The sequence below is a fragment of the Pleurodeles waltl genome, chromosome 1_2, assembly GCF_031143425.1.
Source record: "Pleurodeles waltl isolate 20211129_DDA chromosome 1_2, aPleWal1.hap1.20221129, whole genome shotgun sequence".
NCBI classification, from domain to species: Eukaryota; Metazoa; Chordata; class Amphibia; order Caudata; family Salamandridae; genus Pleurodeles; species Pleurodeles waltl.
Window position 1 is genome coordinate 330409550 of NC_090437.1, and position 20684 is coordinate 330430233.

The 20684-nt window shown below is 47.0% G+C and overlaps 1 protein-coding gene across 1 annotated transcript in view; it reads right to left on the bottom strand.

Moving 5' to 3' along the window:
* The window catches only part of FOCAD (focadhesin), a 1081710-nt gene that overhangs the window by 220775 nt on the left and 840251 nt on the right, over window positions 1-20684 (bottom strand). The gene's annotated exons all lie outside the window — the stretch shown is intronic.

A 20684-nucleotide genomic window follows, 5' to 3' on the forward strand; every position in this document is an offset into this window, starting at 1 on the left:
ATTTTACGGGTTAAGCCAAGGCCTGTTGGCGGTGGCGTCTCCTGGGCTTTTGTGGTCTTTGCGTGAGTTTTTTTTTTTTTATAAAGAACTTTTATTGATTTTTGCAAAAGAAAGAAAACCATGATACAAACATCAAAACACGATGCCAACGGGCACCCAACATTGGTCGAACCTGAGATCCCAGACAGCACTAATATTAGAGATGACATATTGTTCAGGTGCCTATTGCGGTCTCCCATTTCCCCCATATCCTATTGTATTTATCCGGACATCCTCTAGCCTCATATACAAGTTTTTCACTCTGTGCGCACCAATCCACTCCCCGTCTCCATTTAGCCAGTGATGGGGCACTCTTGGCCTTCCAGTTTGCCACTATATCCCTCTTAGCCACTAAGCACGCCACCCCGAGGAAGATTCGATCCGGTCTCCTTAGTTCGGTGTCACCCATGCTCCCAAGAAGGAGGGGCAAAGGCTCTCTTTCTATATTCTCCTGCAACACCTCAGAAACCTCCCCCAAGACAGCTCCCCAATAGGCTACCATGGCCGGGCAGGTCCATACCATGTGAAAGAAGTCGGCTGTGGGATTTCTGCAGCGGGGGCACTCCGCAGTGGGGCGGAGGCCCGCTCTGTGTAGTTTGTCGGGTGTGAGGTATGCTGTGTGCAAAAAATACGTTTGTATCAGTCTAAGACGGGTAGCAATCGCCAGGGCACGCGGGGCCATTAGCGCCTCACTCCATTCCACCTCTTCCATGGGGCCCACCCACCCCTCCCATCTCTGGCGAAGCACCCCCAGGGAACCCGAGGTGCCGGAGACCAGGGTGCGATATATCTGGGAAACACCCCCCTTGCCCAAGCTCCCCATCAGTGCCTTGGCCTCCATGGGGCTGCACTCTGGTATGGTTTCTCCCACTCGGATATGTACTGATAAGGCATGTCGGAGCTGGAGGTATCTGTGGAACTGTGTCTTATTTAATGAAAAGTTTTTCTGGAGATCTTCGAAGGATTGTATGTGTGACCCATTCCAGACATCGCCTAGTGTGGAGATGCCAATGTTATCCCAATTCTGAAACCCCTCCAGGCCCGCCACCTCCACCAATTGCCTCCCCTGCCACAATGGGGTCTGTTGGGTAAGACGGCCCCACCACCCTGTCGATTTTTGAGCCGTCCGCCATCCCTGCAGAACCACCTTGGTCACGTCCGGGATGTCTCGAGAGATCGGACCTCCATAAAGGGTGTCCCAAATCCGTGGGTATCCCATCGTTTGGAGCTCCAGTCGGTATGCCGGATCTGTCCACCCACCCCCCATCCAGTCATTAATTACAAGTATTTGTGACGCGAGGTGGTAGAAATGGATATTAGACATGCCCAAACCTCCATCATACACATCTCTCTGGCAGGTTTTGAGTGCTAACCGTGAGCGGGCTCCGCTCCATATAAATTGGCGTGCCAATGAGTCCATTTCCCCAAACCATTTCCTGGGAATGGGATGGGGAAAATTTTGCAGGAGATAGAGGAGCCTAGGGAGGATCATCATCTTGTAGAGCGCTATTCTACCAAGCAGGTTAAGAGGGAGTGTCCTCCAGTGTAGGAGATCGCTTCTAATTTTCCTGGTTAACGGTGTAACATTAAGTTCCCATGTCAACTCAGGGAGAAGTGAAATAAATATTCCCAGGTATTTAAAGCTGTTTCTTCGCACTGGAATATTCCGCTGCCAGTCCACACAGTCTCCGGAGCGGTGTAGGGGGACCAACAGGGACTTGGCGGGATTCAGGATCAACCCCGAGGCTTCTGCGAAAAGGCTCAGGATCTCTAGCACGCGGGGGCCACTTTTAGCCGGGTTGGAGAGATATATGAGGACATCATCTGCGTATAGCGCCACACGGTCCTCTGCGCAAGCGGGCCAGGACCAGCCTTCGATCAGGGGATCTCCTCGCAGCAGTATCGCAAGAGGCTCTATCATTAATGCGAAGAGCAATGGGGATAGCGGGCAACCCTGCCGGGTTCCGCGGCCAATAGGGAACAGGTCAGAGACCACTCCATTCACCCGGACTCGAGCTGTCGGTTTGGAATACAGGAGTCTCACTAGGCCTCGGAATTTGGGGCAGAGTCCATTTTTCTGCAGGACCAATTCAAGGTAGGACCAATCCACTGTATCAAAGGCTTTTTCAAAGTGCAGTAAGAGTAATGCCAAGGGTGTGTGTGACAGAGTCCTGCGATGTGCCAGAGCCACATGCAGCCGCCTAATGCAGTGCCTGGTGCTACGAGTGGGCATAAAGCCACATTGATCAGGGTGCACTAGTGTGGGCATTATCTCTTTCAATCTAGAGGCCAGGGTCAAGGAAAGCACTTTGATCTCAATATTCAGAAGTGAGATGGGTCGGTATGCCGAACAATGCCGCGATGGGGGTTGGGTTTTTGGTATCACAACTATCGTAGCTTGGTCAATCTCGGTGGGGAATCGGCCTAGTTTCTTGGCTTCTCCATACATATTGAGTAAGTGGGGACCCAGTATATCACTGCATTTGTTATATAGCTCTGCCGGGAGTCCGTCAGGGCCTGGAGTTTTGCCCGATGCCAAGCCGGAAATTGCACTGGTTATCTCTGCGAGGCTAATAGTTTCATCCAGTCTATCTCTTGCCTACAGGGAGATCCTGGGGAGAGTGACGTCATTCAAAAGAGGGGTCTCTTTCTCAATGGCAGGGCGGGGGTGCATTGCATAGAGGCGGGCATAGTACGAGGCAAAGCTCTGTGCAATTTCAGCAGGTGTCCTGGAGAGGGAGCCCGAGGGTTCTAAAATCTCAGGTATAACCCTGCCGGCCAGAGGGCGAGCTGCCAGCCAGTGCAGGAGCTTCCCATTTTTATCCCCCCAGCCATATATACGGGCTACCGAAGCTCTCCACATGCACCTAGCCGAGTCTAGCATTATGTGTTTAATTTCTTCTCTGACCATAGTCAGCTGCCTCAGGGCAGTGGCAGACGAAGAGGTCGTTTGTTGGCGTTCCAGTCTCAGGGCCCTAGCCTCCAGGTCAGAGATCTGGGAGTTCCTGTCTCGCTCGCGGGAGCGGAGAAGGTGCTTGGCATGCCCTCTAAGGGTAGCCTTACAGGCGGCCCATAATGTTCCCGGGGACCGGACCGACCCCAGGTTCAGATCAAAATATTGGGTTAGTTGATTTCTGATCTCCTGGGTGTAGTCTTTGTCTTGAAGGTACCATGCGTTTAGGCGCCATACCGGGCGTCTGGAGGGATCTGCTCCACCTAGGCGGACCCGCACCGGTGCGTGGTCTGAAACTCCCCGGGGAAGTATCTCTGTCCCTGTGACGCTTGAGAGGTCCAGAGCGGACATGAATACCAGATCTATTCTGGATTGCGTCTGGTGGGCGGCCGACGTGTGGGTGTACCGACGATCCCTAGGGTGCCAGGTTCTCCATACCTCGCAAAGGCCAAGGCTCTCGGTCCAACCAGTCAGAGCCGAAGCCCTGGCTAATCTACTGGCCGTGATCTCGCCGGATACATCCAAATCGGGATCAAGAACCGCGTTGAAGTCCCCTCCCAACAGGGTGGTCCCCTGGGGCAGTCCCACAACCACCCGGCGGAGCGAGTGCAAGAAGGCATCAAGTCTCGTCGGGGGGGGGGGCATATGCAGATATAAAGTTTATCGGTGTTCCATGAAGAGTCCCCGTGGCCACAACAAATCTGCCCTGTGGGTCGACCTGCGTGGCTGTGATCACCACAGGCAGAGAGCGATGAAGTAAAATGGCTACCCCTCTAGAGCCCCTGGAGAAGCCCGCGTGGTATACTCTGTCATATCCTCCCCGCATGAGCATGGGGCACCTAGTCCCAAGGAGGTGAGTTTCCTGCAAGAGGACCACTGAGGGGGAGTACCTGCGGAGAGTGTTAAATACTGCTGACCTCTTGATCTTGTCCAACAGGCCATTTACGTTCCAGGAAAGGACCTGGGTTAGTGAGTGCCAGGCATGAGTTGCGTAGGTGTTACATAGGGCTGAGTGTCAGGCTGTGGACCCAGGGGCGACCATTCCAAACATAACAAAGAAATAATAAGAGACCTAACCAACTTATTCCTATTCCTATCTAAACTAACTTCAAAAACCCCACCCCCCAGCCACCCCCCTCCCCATACTCCCACCCCGGAAGCATCTGTCGCCCAAATACCCAACCAAAACCAGACAGCCAGCAGGACTGTCCTTGGGGTGGAGTGGTGGACCCCTCCATATAGTCGGATCAATTACAATTAGAGAAAGCCTGCCAAGTCTCGGGTGTCATATATTAGGGAGGCTTGGCGCCTTCTATAGTGACCCTTGTAAGGTCTGCATAGGTAAGTCTGACATCCCAAGTCTTTTGGACTCCCATCAGTGGGTGTCAAATGCGTCATATTAACCAAGGGCCGGGGACTGGCTCAAGTTGTTATCTATTGATTGGTTTGGGGTCTGAGGTCCCGAGGGTTCCGCGGGTTCCCTCTCTGTTTGTGAGCCAAAGTCTTGGATTTCCTCATTATTTTCCAAGGTGTTTGTGTCTTTCGGTCTCCCTCTCCGGGATCTGGTGCGCCTCCGGCTCCTCCGGGGACCTCCCGGGGCGAGGGGACCAACCCGAGGGTCCCTCTCCGAGTGTCCCGAGGGCCCCCCTCGGGCTCCGACACCCTCCTCCGTCAGCCAGTCCCAAGCCTCTTCAGGTGTTTCAAAAAAGTGCGCTCGCCCGGCCAGGAGGACCTTGAGCCGCGCGGGGAAGAGGAGCATGTATGAAAGTTGCATCGCTCTAAGTTTCTGCTTAACGTGTTCGTACGACCGGCGGCGGGTCTGGACCTCACGGGTATAGTCTGGAAAAATTAGGATTTTATGGTTCTCCCATTGAAGATCTTCCAACCTCCTAGCCTCTTTAAGGATATTGTCTCTATCTTTGAAGTTGAAGAAGCGCGCAATCATTGGACGTTTTGGGGTGCCTGGAGGGGGGCGAGGAGCCAATGCCCTGTGTGCTCTTTCGATCGCGAACCAGGGCGAAAGGGACTGCTCTGGCATCCAGGTTTTAATCCACTTCTCTAGGAACTCAGATGCACCGCCATCTTCTATGCCCTCTGGGAGTCCGATGAAACGCAGGTTATTGCGTCTTGACCGGTTTTCTGCATCTTCCGCACGGCGGTGAAGCTCGCCGGTTCGGGTCTGCAGCTGGGCCACTTTACTTCTGAGGTCGGCTAGGTCGTTTTCAGTCTGGGAGACTCTAGTTTCAACCTCAGTGATCCGGTTCACTGCGTTTCTGAGGTCCTGTCGGACAAGACCCACGTCTTCTCGCACTTCCCCGATCTTAGTCTCTACCGCAGACTGTGATGATTGAATGGCTTGAAGGATGGCACTCACTCCGTCTGGTGCGGGGCCTCCGCTGGCTGTGTCTCCCCCTCCTCGCTGGCCCGCCGGCGTCGTGAACTGGTCAATCTTTTGCTGGGAGGGTGGGGGTTGTTTGTTCGCCTTGTCTCTCCCCATCGCAATATCGGAAACAGGAGTCAGGTAGCTCACTTCTTGCGGTCTTTCAAGTCCAGCCTAGGTCCCCTGCGCGTTTGTAGTTACCACAGTTATAAAGAGGGCGTGGGGAGAGGTGTTCAGGCCCAAGTTGTGGTCTTCTCCACCTTTGGCATCCGGTGGCTCCACGATGGGTCCGGCTCCATCCCGACCCAGCCGCTAACCGCCATTAGGTATTAAATGGTAAGGGGGGGGGGTAGGGCATCCTCTTCCCTAACTCCTCTCCCCTCCCCCACCCTGTTGTCACTTCGTGCCGTTACCTTCAGTAGGGCCTCGACCGGCCCCAGGGCTCTTTGCGTGAGTTTTATGTTTCGACGTCTTACTCACGGTTTTAGGCGTTTCTTCTTCATCGAGCTCGTCCGAGTCAGACTCTTGGATGGAGAAGGTTTCTTCTTCCTCCTCCAAATGCCTTTGTCCTGTCGGCGCCGACGCCATTTGCAGTCTTCTCGCTCTTCGGTCTCTTAATGTCTTCCTCGACCGAAACGCTCGACAGGCTTCACAAGTATCTTCTTTGTGTTCTGGAGACAAACACAAGTTACAGACCAGGTGCTGATCTGTATACGGATACTTGTTGTGACATTTTGGGCAGAAGCGGAATGGGGTCCATTCCATCAGCCTTGAAGAGACACGTGGCCGGGCCGACCAGGCCCCGACGGGGGATTGAAAAAACCCCGAAGGGTCACCGGAGCTCTTCAAAAATCGGTGTTGATCTGTAGTAACTAACCCGATACCGAACGCAAACAATACCGTCGAATTTTCCGAGATTCTAACTAACTTTCCGAACCGAAACACAGAGCGAAAAGGAACACATCCGAACCTGATGGCGGAAAAAAAACAATCTAAGATGGAGTCGACGCCCATGTGCAATGGAGCCGAAAGGGGAGGAGTCCCTCGATCTCGTGACTCGAAAGACTTCTTCGAAGAAAAACAACTTGTAACACTCCGAGCCCAACACTAGATGGCGGGATGTGCAAAGCATGTGTATCTGCAGCTACACATGCCATTGAATATATATATATATATATATATATAGGCAGCTTCTATCAAAGGTCTAGCAATGATGGAGTGAGAGGCCTAAGATTAGACACCTCTATGGCTGGTCCTTTTTAACAAATGTATGCTGCTACTGACAGACATGTTCAAGGAATTTACCTTTTTTTATTATTTTTTTATTCTGATACTACTGATTTGCCCATTTATTTCCAAGTTATAAGTCAACAGGTGCCATTTGTGACAGAATCCAGGGCCTTTTGGGGTGCTGGTATGAGGTAAAAGACCCAAGAAAATCCCCGCCACAGACTCCTGGAGGCCTAATATTATCTGGACACAGTGTTCTCTCTAACACTGTTGCACCTTAATCACTCAGTGACTTGCAAATAAGATTTCTGATCAGGAGGCCCAACGTCCACTAGATGGCAGAGAATAATTATTTCTATAACCTACAATGATTTCCATCACATTATACTTCATTCTGTAGCTAATTGAAACTAGATGATGCCAGCCCCATACAAGTTGGTTTAAGTGTTTCCGGAAATGACAGGGAGGTGCACATGGAACGATTGTCGACGTTTGCTCCACGTCGGCTCCCCAGATGAGTGTGCACTAGGTCTCTTTCAGAGATAGGACAAACTTCAGGATACACAAAATGACATATATCCTGTGTTGATCTGCCCTATCATACCAATGCAGTGCAGTTAATCAAGACAAGACCAGTGGAAGTGAAACGTGTTCTAAACTGCTGATTATTAGAACTCTGGTATTTGAAGACTGATACAGTGAGGCCAATTGACCATCACATCAGTGACAACACAGGGAGTGATATTGTATGATCTCTTACCGCAATTAAATTACTGGAAGATGGTATTCCTATGACCTAAAGGTAAATGAAAAGACAAAGTGACTTATTTGAAGGTGACAAAAATATGCAGAGAGGCTCCAGCTCCAATTCATAGAAATTCTTTCTCCAATCGGTCCTCGAGATGATGGGGAGGTTTGCAGCTCTGGAGCTACTCTCAGCCGGCTAGACTAAGTGCCTACAACTTTAGCAGACATCCTCTGTTCCTCCCATTAGTGTGCACTGTATGGTGAAATATCTAATGGAGCGATATGTCCCTCCTCTCCTTGCTCCATATCTGGAACCTCATATATAAAGTTTTGCAACAGTTGCACACTCTTCAAGTTGCTAAATACCAGTTTGAGACTGGGAAAAACCTTTGTCTAATGCAGTGGTTCCCAACCTGTGGTCAGGGGATCCCTGGGGGTCCGCGACTGCTTAGAAAATTAAATAATATTAACAAATTAGGTCCTCAGCTTTCAGTAATGACTCAGGGGGGGGTCCCCGGATTCCAAGAAAGATTCAGTGGAGGTCCCCAGGCTCCAGTAATGATAAAGTGGGGGTCCACAAAATTCAAAAGGTTGGGAACCACTGGTCTAATGTACTAATCCCATTTAGCGTTTCAGAAAGGTGTCTCTAAGTTACTTTGGTTTAGAATAGTTTCTGAGCATTTATTTGAAAGGGTAGCATTCTAGGAGTCCCTTCGAAATAACGATTCAGACCTTGATATATCAGTCGTTTGCATCTGTAAATCTGGCAGAAACACACTGACTCTCAAGTTACTGACTCTCAAGTTGGGGTAGTAAGTTATTTGAAAAGGGGTCAGTTTTGGAACCCTTCCCCTCTGGCAATCATGGTGGCATCATCAGGGGGAGAGGACAGTGGTACTGTTTCTTTTTGAGGAAATAGGCTGCTTTAAAAACATAAAAATATATATTTTTGGAAAGCAATCACTGGGATGGTGGTCTGATGCTCCATAAATAACGATGAATTAAACCCAGATCTGTGACTGGGGGCAAGTGTGTGCAAACTTTCAACACTCCATCCATCATTTTATTTTGTGATGTTGCCTTGTGCGCCCTGAGTGGCTAGGGTATGCCCAGACTTGGGTCCCTTGCTTGCTGAGCCACTGGATTCAAGCTAGCCTGGCTGATAAAGAGTGATACCCTGAAACTGGTCCCAGGATGCTTGCCAGGCCAGGGAGGACCTGGCTTGGCAGTTCGGGCTGCACTACTACCATAGGGAGCAGGGTCAAGACTGATTTGCATATGGCTGGGTCCGAACTGGGGTGACGTGGCAAGCAAAATAACAATGGATTAAACCCAGATCTGTGACTGGGGGTGAGTGTTTGAAAAGTTTAAATACTCCGCCCATCATTTTATTTTGTGATGTTGCTCTATAAGAGCCATCTTCCCTGTGATTCCACCTATTTACAGGGGGTCACAAAGTGCAATGTGCCTAATGCATTTTAAATAAGCAGGTCGTCTGCAACATCCTGGGAAGTGAACTGTTAGTACAAAGGTTGATTCCCAAAATAAGGATGCATTTTCAGATGGCAGGGTGCAATTTGAGATCTGTTTTAGAGAGCTTAGTCTTTATATACCTGGCCTCTTGTCTCCCCAAAGTCAATTGGAAAACTTCTTGGCGCTAAGTACCTATGACATGATCTTCTTACCAGAATCAACTACTGGTTGAAGAGGGAGGTTTTCAGAACCTTTATGAGGTACAATATGCACTGGTAGGTGCATGAAATGGTGTCTCCAGTGCAAAAAGCTTTGTTACAGTTCTATTATATCTTGTGGGGGGAATGGACTACTGAGAGGCACTGGTGTCAGGATCTGAGAAGGCAAGAGGGGCATACCGCTGAAACTTGCCAGCAAAAAACAGAAGGAAGTATTGAAGGTTGGAAACAACAGGTAAGTGAGATTTGTAAAAGAGTCCTGTCTTCAGTATGTATCATAGCTCCCTTTATGGAACGTGTGTTACAGGGACAGCAAAGGGCTATGCAAGTAAAGAAAATGAGGTCATAAAAGCAATCATTTACTGAAGCCCAGAGGCAGATGTTTCAATGTCCAGGTTCCCACACTGCAGAAACAATGGCTATTCCTATTCATGGGCATCCCACTCTCATCACCATCATGGAGGTTTCAAATAACCTTGTTTATTTCTATTTAGAAGATGTTGAGTCCTACTTGACATTGTTATATGCACCTGGAAAGAAATTGGTTTGAAGGTGATGGCTGTTGTAAACCAAAAGGCAAACAACATATCACAAGTTCTAAAACAATCAAATCTTGATAACAAAAGGAAAAGGCTTGCACACAGGTGAAAGGTCAATTGGTATCATCTGCTCTCCACTCTTCGTGTTTGTTTGTTGAGTGCTACAAGGTGACAGAGTTTTCACAGCATCTAATGCAATTTGCTAGAGAAATTGCAAAATGAATTCACCACATGCTTGAACCCACAATATCCATGTTGGAATTCATGCTGGGTTTTCATACTGGATTGTTTCAAAATCTTTAAACATTGAGTTTCATATTAAATGTAGTCCTTCAATGAGGATAAAAGCCTCCTGGCTAGCTAAGTGACTAGAAAAATTCCAAATTTGGTGTATGGCGGGTTACCAGTCATGAGCACTGGAACAAGGTCCACTGTAAACTGGTCTTCTCAACCAACTGTGATGAAATGGTACCGCCCCTCAGCTCTTTAGCATAGGTACTGATTAGTATCTGCATGCTCTATGGTTCTGAAATGCAGTAGATGCATCAAGGAGAATTTCTACTAGCACCACAAGTAAAGTTAGTCCACTGATCTCTTGTAACAGCAACCCCTTTCGTTTTTTTTAAAATTCTTTTTATGAAAGTTAATGTTTGCAATTAAAATATGGACTGTGATCCCTGGATTGTCACTGAAGATGTGCAAGGTGAAGAGTGATTACAATTGTCAGCACCCCTTTCAGAGGGCCAAAAGGAAAGCAGGAGCTACTTGGCTCAACCAAGGGGGTTTAAGCCTTTCACTCCTGATTTGTTGGGGCCCAATCTACCAAGGGTCCTGACCAACTGGGCCAAGTAGTCCTTCAGCGCTTAACTGTCTGTCTCAGTGATCAGTCTGACCAGCTCCTCCCCATGAACACTAGCTAGCCTTCCCTTAATGAAAGGGAGAAAGGCTTTCAATGTTAAGCGGATCACTCTCAACTCCAAGAAGCTGAAGTGGAGCTGAGTCTACCAGAGACAAGAGTCCTCTGATGTACACCTCTCCCAGAAGGTCACCTCAATCCAGAAGTGACACATCTGTCACCACTTGAACTCTGGGTGACCCAATCGCAGTTCATCAGCTACCACTGAAGATCTTTTGCAGAGGACTGTGCTTTGCCATTACCTTAAATGGCAAAGTCGAATTAGCAGTTTAGAACTGCTCTACCAGTCTGCAGTATAAGTGTGGGAGGCATGTTTTATCTTGTCACACTCGTGGTGGCATGACTAGCATTACAGTTCACGAGAAACACTTCAACGTACGGGCCCTAGGTCCCCCTTGTCCCATATACAAGTGACTTAGAAGTAAGTTGAGCTATGCCATTTGAGTGTAAGGCAATCTACCATGTATCTTTTAAAAGGTCAAAGCACATGCACAGAGACTTGATTAGCAGGGCTCAGGGCATTTCAGAATCATTACACTAGTGCCTAGTAGTCAACAATGGGGGCCAAAAGTAGCTGTGAACTTGCAAAAGCCTGTTTCCACGCACCCACTGAACAATTTGAAGCACCCACCAGTCCGAGGTGATGTACTAGCATCAGGACAGGTGGTGCTTGATCCTGCCACCGACTGGTGGCCCATTATGGTACAAGAGCATATTCAAGGAGTTTGTTGGTACGGCTGATGGGGGTGGCAGACTGGGCAGATCTCTGGTCTTGTGTTCCACAATGCTTGTGGGAACCCCAGCCATGACCACAAAAGTACTGGGGAGCCTGGTGGCTGGGCAGGAATAGATGTAGTATGTAGCCCTTACCATAGCCATGGTAGGGGCGAAAGGCAGAGTTGGTGCTGGCGTGGGACCGTGACGAGTCAAAGAGACGTACTGGTGGCACTGCTGTCTTTGAAATACTCAAGTGCTGAATCTGTCTTATCTCCAAAAAATCAAGTGCCTTTGAAAGACATGTGAACAAGGGAATGCCTAGACTTACTATGAAAAGCCAACAGATCTCAACCAGGCATGCAGACAGCATGCCACTGAAGAAGCAATCGCCACAGCACATAGTGAACTTTTCTGTGTTCCTGCCATTGGCAATAGCCTGGAACAGGATAGCTTGGGCCTCCTGCGAGACCATGGGCAGAACTTGGACAACTGATTCTCAAACTATGGAGGAATATCGGCCCAAGAGGGACTTGGTGTTCACTGACAACAGTGTAAGGCTGGTGGAAGCTAAAATTATCTTGCAGAAGGTGTCCAGCCTCTTGGTTTCCATAGCCGATGGTGTGGTAGGGAACGCGTCAGGGTTGACTTTGGATGTGGACAACCAGACTGGGGTATGCTGCTGTATGAGTAAAGATGGGTCCCCAGAAGCGAGGTGACGTTGGCAGGCAATTGTCCTTTGCAATGGAGCCTCTGTGCAGAACTTGGCACATTCCATGAGCAGGACATCAGTGAAGGCTTCATTAAAAGAAAGAAGAGTTTCTATGGTGGCAACTACCCACTGAAGCACTGGTCAAGATGTTTGTCTTAATTGCCAGCCTCCCTCCACGCCATCATGGCAAAGGAAATCTCTTCCTCCATAGCTACACTATGAAGCAAGACTAGGCCAGTGTCTAGAGAGGTTTCTAGACCACTGGCATCTGCCAGTTCCTCATACCCCATATATATCTTTGGACTCTTCCAAGGGGTCAGGATAACCATAAGGATCTTCAGATTCACCCCAATCTTATTCCTCACAGATCTTGTCAATGAAAGGAGGCACTGTCTCCAGCTCAGAGGATTTGGTTCCTGTTGGTGTTGACTTCGGGGGACCTTGATCTCGCTCCATATCGGAATCGGGTACAACAGTGGCATATGCCGTGCCAGGAACGGTGCCATTGGAACAGGCACAGGGAAAGTCGTGGCCTCACAATGAGAGACTATCTGTATCAAGGAATAGATCCAAAGGGCATGACTGACTTTGAGGGCCGACCCACCAGTTCGAGAATCCAGTAGGGGCACCTGCTGAACCTGTGGGGCCCAAAGGCATTTCAGAGGGGTTAGTTCACCCAAATATAAGGTGCATGGCCTCATGAAACTCCTTTAATTGGGCAGGGGGCCTCCACCTCTGGGAAACTATGGAAGAAGCAGAGCAGACCCAGACCCTGGCTGTTTGGCTGATGTATGGGAACAGGGCCTAAATTTGTGTTGCTGTTCCTCTGCCTTGTTTGAAGACTTGGAGCGGCATGGTGAAGTTGAAGAGTGTTCAATTTCTTAGACTTTCTGGATTTCCTATGCAACTTACCTGATAGTGACTTTGAGCATGAGGACGACCACTGGGAACAGCTCTGTGAACAGACCCGGGACCTTCCTTGAGACCAGGTCGTGGAGCATTGTTAAGTCGATTGATGTCAGGCAACCAAGAGAGAGTACCCAAACTAATATAAGGTTCATGGCTCATACTTTGGGCAGGCCTTGGATTCGTGGCCCGACTCCAGGCGTCAGAGGAAAACCAGGTGGGAATTTGTCACAGACATCTGCCTGTGACAGGAACCACAGTGCTTAAACCCCAAAGGATTTTTAAGTGACATCGATAGTTGCACCATGGGAGCAAAACATTAAAAGGATTCAACATAATGTCAACAAAATGGTCCAAAAAATGGACTGAGGTAGTTCTCTCCAGATCTGCACTAATGACGCTGAAAAAAAGAACTTATGTCAGCACACTGGGGTGACACCTACATAGGCAAAAAGCATGTCACATCTGGCGTGGAAGACACAAACCCGGAGTTGATCGATGACACCTACTGGAGTGCAGAGGTAAAGCTCAAGATTTTCCAGATCCAGTCTAACACCTGGGGAATATTCTAAGGTAAGGAATCTGGGTCTAAAAGTCTCTACCAGATATTGTCATTTTTTTTCAGTCAGGATGACAATGTTCAAATTATGTGACTCTTTGGGACTTACGTCCTGCACTGACCAGTAATTTGTGACACAAATCTTTTCCTTGGCAGCCCTGTGAGCTTAATATTGAGTGGCTACAGATAGTAAGTGTGCCTTGCAAAAGTCAGTTTGGACTTTCAGGTCATACAAATTGAGGAGTCTCCCTTTATTGGATCCTGTCTCTGGTATCACAGAATCCGAGATACAGTAGGCTTGCCTCTGTTATATACTGTTCCTTTCCCTAGGTGTTAGACTTCCAATTGAAGAAAGCTGAGATGGAGGCAGAAAAGGCTATATTGTCTGACATAATAAAAGAGATGGATTTTCAAACAGATAAGCTCAAGATGTAACAAATGGGAAAAGATATAACTCATTAGCTGAAAATAAAAGAGTTGAAGACAGAAGCACTTAAGAATTTTCCAGGGATACTTGCAGTACTAGGCGGAAAATGTAATGGGCCACAGTGTGTTTGTGTGGCATAAATTGTTTAAGTTAGCTTGTGATATTAACAGAATAAGTGCGCAAAGGAAGACAGCAGTTTTCTCCACCATTTGCCCCTCTGTGGTACCGAGGTAATAATAAAAGGCACCTGATCAGTAAAGTTCCAGAATTAAGGAAACAAAGTTGATTGTGAGACTTCGCTGCATGCTGTGACCAAGAATGTGACTGGCTGGGTGAATTTTGAAGAAGGAGGGGTCTTATGTCTCATTTAACCTCAACTTTAGAACAGCACACTATAGATACCTGATCACTACATTTGGGTCAGCCACCTCGTAACTCCCAGATTACTAACACAAAGGTCCTAGCTCTGACACCTGATCAGTGGGTAACGAACAAGATAAAATAAAAGGAGCATGCAACTAGGTTCCATTCCAAAGGATACAGAGTCAGTCCCTTAAAATCTCCACCCACTGTGAGCAACAAATATATTCTTGTGGTGTCACCAAGTACATCGAAGTAGCGCCCAACAACACCATTAGCCCACTGGGAGCCACTACCATGTTTGTAGGCTGGATCTTTCTGAAAGGAAGCGGGGAATTCACAATATTCCTCATACATCTGACCTCATGAATGTATGTTTGGTTCTTCTTTTTCTCTTTCAATAGCCCCTCACTTAAAATCATGTTCAATAGCAGGGCAATCTACTTCAAAGAGATTACTAGAGAAAGCAGCAAAAGTACTGATGTCACTTTAGATACATTTCGAGAACCCACTAATAATGATAGTCTGGTGAACAGCAAGGACTCATGAGCAAGAGAAGACCTTTGCTGGTTTAAAAATAGACATAGCTGTTGCATCAGCCACAGTGCTTCTACAGCAATATTTTTGAGTGGAAGGCATGATGCCTCAGGGAGCCAGTCTTCAGGATAAGGAAACACGATGTCTTTTTGCCACCTGAGATGGGCCGACAGTCTTTTAGAAAGACTTTCAGAGAAGATTTTATTCTAAATGGAAGCATATGAAATTGCTAATTTTAACTGTTCATTTGAAAAGATTGATGATTTGGATTAATCAGTCTCTGGAAGTAGGCACCCTTAAGGTCAACTCAGAACAGGAACTGCATTTGGACAGAAGGGGAAGATACTTTGAAGGGTCACCAACCATTTTGTTCTGAGATATTTATTAATTTGCTTGAGGCCTAGGTTGGTCTCCACTCTCTATCCTCCACATGCTATAACCCCCTTTATGTCAATTTAAAGAATCTTCTCCTCCAGTTCCCTTTCTTGGGAGATTTTGGTGACAGGGGTTTAGGAACAGATTTTGAGGAATGGCTAAATTAGATGATCTTTTGCTACTGACCGCAATGCAAGCAGGGGGTGGGACCACAGTGCTTTTTGTCAATAAATCACTTCAGAATGGGGAGATGCTAATAGAGCTATAAAAGACTTGGGGTGTCGTCCCTGCAGAACAAGTGTACCAATGTTAAAAAAAATCTATAGACCAATCACAAACATACGTTTCCTTTTGGAAAATCTGGAAAAGGCCACCACCATTCAACTCCAGACTAGTATCAAATCAGAATTCTTTAAACAGACTCCTTTATCTTATGGCTTCATAATACTATGGCAGAGGATCGATGTATTTCTCACAGATAGCATCCTAACCGTTTTTTTACAACATTTTTGTTTACACTTGGGTTAATACCTATCCTGTATTCAATGCAGCACTACATTGTATACATAAAAGGAGTGATTTGACAATTTACAGAAAATTCATTCAGCAACTTTAATTTAATCCAAGTTTTCATTTACATAGGCCTAGTGCTTAATTTGTAAATAAGAAAGTGCCGGTGCTCCTCTTAAACACGAGGCAGCTGCAATTAAATGTGCGAACACGGAATACTGAGGCAGCGTAATCCTGAAGCCATCTCGGATCTCATCAATCCTTTTAAAGCTGATCTCTGCCCCTTCAGCTCACTCTTGCAGCTTTCTGCTTTCTCTCATTGTGACGCTTTTTAATTTTTCTCTTCCTCCGTCTTTGCCAAACGTGTCTTTTGCTCGCAGCAAATGCTTGAGGCAGAAGACTAAGCGCCGGCCCTCAAAAATAAGTGCTGGTGCTCCTTACTGGAAACAAGCACAAATTAAGCACTGCATAGTCCTCATAAATATCGTACATTCCAGCAAGTAATCCAATTTAATGATTTACTGCTTCTCATAATACATCACTAAAGAAGCATATCATATGATATTGCCAGTCACTCCACTCACACCCACCAGAAACATGTCACATTCATGGAAACTAAAACCTATTTCACCACATCAACACTGCTACAGTAAACCATAAGATCTCCACCACCATTTTGAGAACACGCACAATAACAGTCACACATATGAATCATATCCCATCTCAGGTTCTAAGTAGATCACCATATAAACCCAAGAGTGAAAACAGAATTCTTTAAATGCAAAGTATAGGGCACCAATAAGGATCCCATCCTCTTTGATTTTTATTTATATTAAACTCTACCTTCCAACATAAATGTGCACACTCCCCTAGAAACCCTCTGATTCTACATCCAGTAATTTTCTTACGGGGTCTTGATCACTGACACTACCGAAGTAACACTTATTGCATCTATTAGCAAGGTGACCTTTTTATCTTGCAGTCCTAACCCAGCGGCTTTTAATCATATTTTTTGTTCTAACTTCTTAGGGCCTCAGAAATAGCACGCATTGTTCCATTCTTCAGCATGAAGATAATAGACGTAGTATTGCTTATCAGTTACTAAAGTGGGTTTGAGCCTTAGGTCCTCTTGATTTAGGCCTGACTTTATGGGGATTGCTTCTACTCTAGCCTCTTTAGATGGCAACCTTGGACACAAGCTTGATGCTTGTACTGATGTTTTGCAGGTGATGGAGGGGGGAGCAAAGATATTCTGAGGGTCGCTTACTACATCTGGACAGAGTCTATTCTTCTATCACTTAACCTGATCCTTTCAATCCCCAGCATCTTGGTACAAAATTACTGAACAAAATGTACACTGAGAGTGACTACAGAAGATCTAACAGAGACATTCTGAAAACATTGTGACCATGGTAGCACCAGACAACAGAATTTAGACTAACACTGCAGGTGGTGTTATTCATATCCTAGATTGTTGTTTCCTATACTTCCTCATCATTCATATGCTGGAAAGCATAATGCTGATTCATGCCATTGGTAGGTAGCGTGTTTAAGAAAGAGCTAAACTAAAACATCATTATGTGAGTGCCATCAAAAGGATGATACAAAGGACAACAAACATGTTTGTTGAATGCTGAACCACCATTACTGGTAACAAGCCATGAATAATGGTTCAACGTCCTAACGCATGCCTTATGTTAGAGCTGGCCTTCTCTGCAGTCACCCACAAACACTATGGCATTTACTCTCCACTTTTTGCTGAATTTGTTTATGTTGGCCTTAGGACTCTGTGCACTTTACCACTGCTAAAGTGCTCGACCTCTCTTCCTAAAACACGGTCAAACTGGTTTATACCCAGCTCGCATATTTAACTTACTTGAAGTACCTTGTAGAGTGGAATACCAAACAGCCAGGGCCTGTAAATTGAATGCTAATAGTGGGCTTTCAGCACTTATCATACCATCCACGTAAGTAACCCTCCAAAACATGTACCAGGCTTGCCATTGCAGCCTGAATGTAGTGTCACACTGCCATGTTGACTTGACATTTTACCCCCCTGGCCAAGCCTTAAACTCTCCGTTATTACATATGTCACCCCTAATGTAGGCCTTAGGTATCCCATAGGGCAGGGTGCTGTGTAATTTAAACATAGGACATGTATTTTTTAAGTTTTAGATGTCCTGGTAGTGAAAAACTCCCAAATTTGTTTTTCACTACCATGAGCGCTACCCCTTCAATAGGACAACACTGGAGGTTCATTATTACATTTACTAAGCTCTAATTCCTAATTGAGAGAAGGATGATGTCTCATGTTTGGTATCTATGGAATTCTAATGACAAACCCACTTAAATTACAAAGTTGACGTTGGATTCTTTCATTACAATTCAAACGTTGTAATTTTCCTGCCCTTAGCTCTTTATGCCTGCAGCCTGTCTTGGGTCACATGAGTGTGTGTAGCTATAGACTTTGTGAATTGAGCCACAGGGACATAACAGGCTCCCACCATCCTGAACCCGCACCTGGACCCAGCTTGAGTGAGTCCTGAACCCCAAGAGGTATCCACCCACTCATGACCCCTTGGTGTGGTGTGAAAGGTTTTCAGACGGCCATTTTCCATAACTGAGGACTTAGACAAAATTCGGCCAAAAAGGTCTCTGAGATCCAGGAGAAGACTGGGGCCAGCTTGCATGCCTACCTGCCCGAGGTGCTTCACTGGTTGGACTGCCTTCACAGCTTCTTCCCCTACATTATTTTCTGCAGCAGTAAATCTGTTTCAGAGGTCCTTCGCCAAAGGAGTAGCGTCATTTGTGGAACTGTCTTCGGCTACAGCCTACTACTTCGTCCCACTGGAGATTTTCAGCATCAGTTTTGACAACTAAGGCAATGGTTCCCAACCTTTTGACTTCTGTTGATCCTTATTTTACCAATACTGGAGCCCGGGGACCCCCACTGACTCATTATTGGAATCCGGGGTCCCCTTCTGAGTCATTACTGATAGTTGGAACCTATTATTATTAAATTTTCTATGCAGTCGCGGACCCCCTGAAGAGGCTTCGCAGACCCTCGGGGGTCCCCGGGCCACAGGTTGGGAACCACTGTACTAAGGTATAACTCTTTACTGCAGCTTTGTACCACAGCCAAGTCCAAATGTAAGCGCTAACCAGGCTCAATACACTTCTTGTATCCAAACCGCATGTAGGAGGCAGGCCTGGTGTGTGGTGGGTACCTATGGAACTTACACCTTATACCAGGTCCAGGTGTCCCTTATTAGTGTAATGTAGTCAGTGCTTAGGAAGCCAGGCTCTCTAGAGGTAACTGTGGATGAGCAGCCAAGGCTTATCTAGGAGACATGCAAAGCTCATGTAATACCACTGTAGTCACACAGTGCTCACACACACGAAAGAAAACACTCAGTGTTACAAAAATAAAGGTACTTTATTTTGGTGACACAAATACCAAAAATAGCATAGAGACTATACTCCCATAGGCGGTAAGTAATACACAAATTATATACACTAGTATGCAGAAATAGGCATAAAACAGTTAGAAAACAGTGCAATTAGTGAAAATCACAATAGGAAGAAATGGGCCTGGGGGAGCACAAACCACATACTAAGAAAGTGGAATGCGGAAGTCGGTCCCCCACCTAGGCATGTGTAGTGTGTAGAGGGGAGCTGGAAGTACTTAGAAAGCCAAAAGGTAAATACCACAACCCACCCCAGCGACCAGGAAAGCAGGAGTAAATCACAGTAAGTTTCCTAGAACACACACAAAGAAGAACACAAGAAAACTGAAAAACCCGGAAGAGACTGCAAGACACCAACAATGGATTCCTGGACCAGAGGACCTGTGGAAAGTGGGGACCAAGTCCAAAAAGCACAGAAGAGTCCAGGAAGGACAGGAGCCCCAACCCACCAGGAAGAAAGTGCAAGAAGTGAACCACCAGTGAGGAAGAAGAGTCAGCACTGTACTGTACCCAAGAAGATGAAGTTGGGTTCCTGGAGGGTGCAGGTGATGCCCCATGCCAGATGAAGGGTTGCAGTTGGCTTTGCGTCGTCGGAGTCGGCCAAAAAGCCTGAGCCCACGCAAAGCTCGCCGTTAGCGGAAAATGGCACTGCCAGGGACCAGGTGGACAGTACCCGGGGGGGGGGGGGGAAGTCATAGCGGGCCCTCAGCAACACACAGAGCCCACAGAAGACCAGGCAGCGCCCACAGGACGGGTACAGGAGAGTCGCAGAAGAGGCCCACACAGCACTACAAGAAAGGCTCATACGCCATCGGAGAACCACTCAGGGAGCTGTCTATCGCAGGAAGGAAAGCTGGGGGCTGGAGCTGCAAGCGAAGATCTTGGAGGAAGAATGCCAACAAGCCTTGGCAGCTGCAAATGATGCAAGGAGTACTGTCCTTCGTGGGCAGGCAAGGGCTTACCGTCACCCAAGTTGAACAGTTGGAAGAGGGGACCGTCGGGACCACTTGAGTCCACCATCTGTTATGCAGGATCCACGCAGTTTAGCAGGAGAGGGAATCCAGGCAGCTTTTCGTCATCGCAGTTGGTGCCTGCAGAAGCAGGAGAGTGACTCCTTCACCCCATGGGAGATTCCTTCTTCCTTCTGATGCAGGCTGAAGACAGGCTGTCTTCCGAGGATACACGATCAGGGAAATTCATTACTCTGGTTTTTGGATGTTTGCCGTTTTGGTGTCAAATAATTTATTAAAATGTATTCTATTTTTCTAAATTGGTTTGGGATTTTTCTTTTGTTGTGTTTTCGCTTTATTAATGTTTGTGTGCTGCATAAATAATGTATGCAATGCCTCTAAGATAAACCTGACTGATTTTGAGCCACACTACCCAGGGTTACGCATAGGTTAATTTAGAGATTGTTTTTGTGATTCACCCTGCAAGGGACTGTGGCTGTTGCTTGACCAGGGCTCACACTCTACTCAACAAACTACCCAGTTTCTCAAACTTTACACTCAGATGGCAGCTTCTGTTGTACTCAGCGACATTGCACTTCATCTACAAGAATTTAAGATCATTTGCTATTAGTTTAGGTAATAATTTGAAGTTGGCATACTTTGGATTATAAT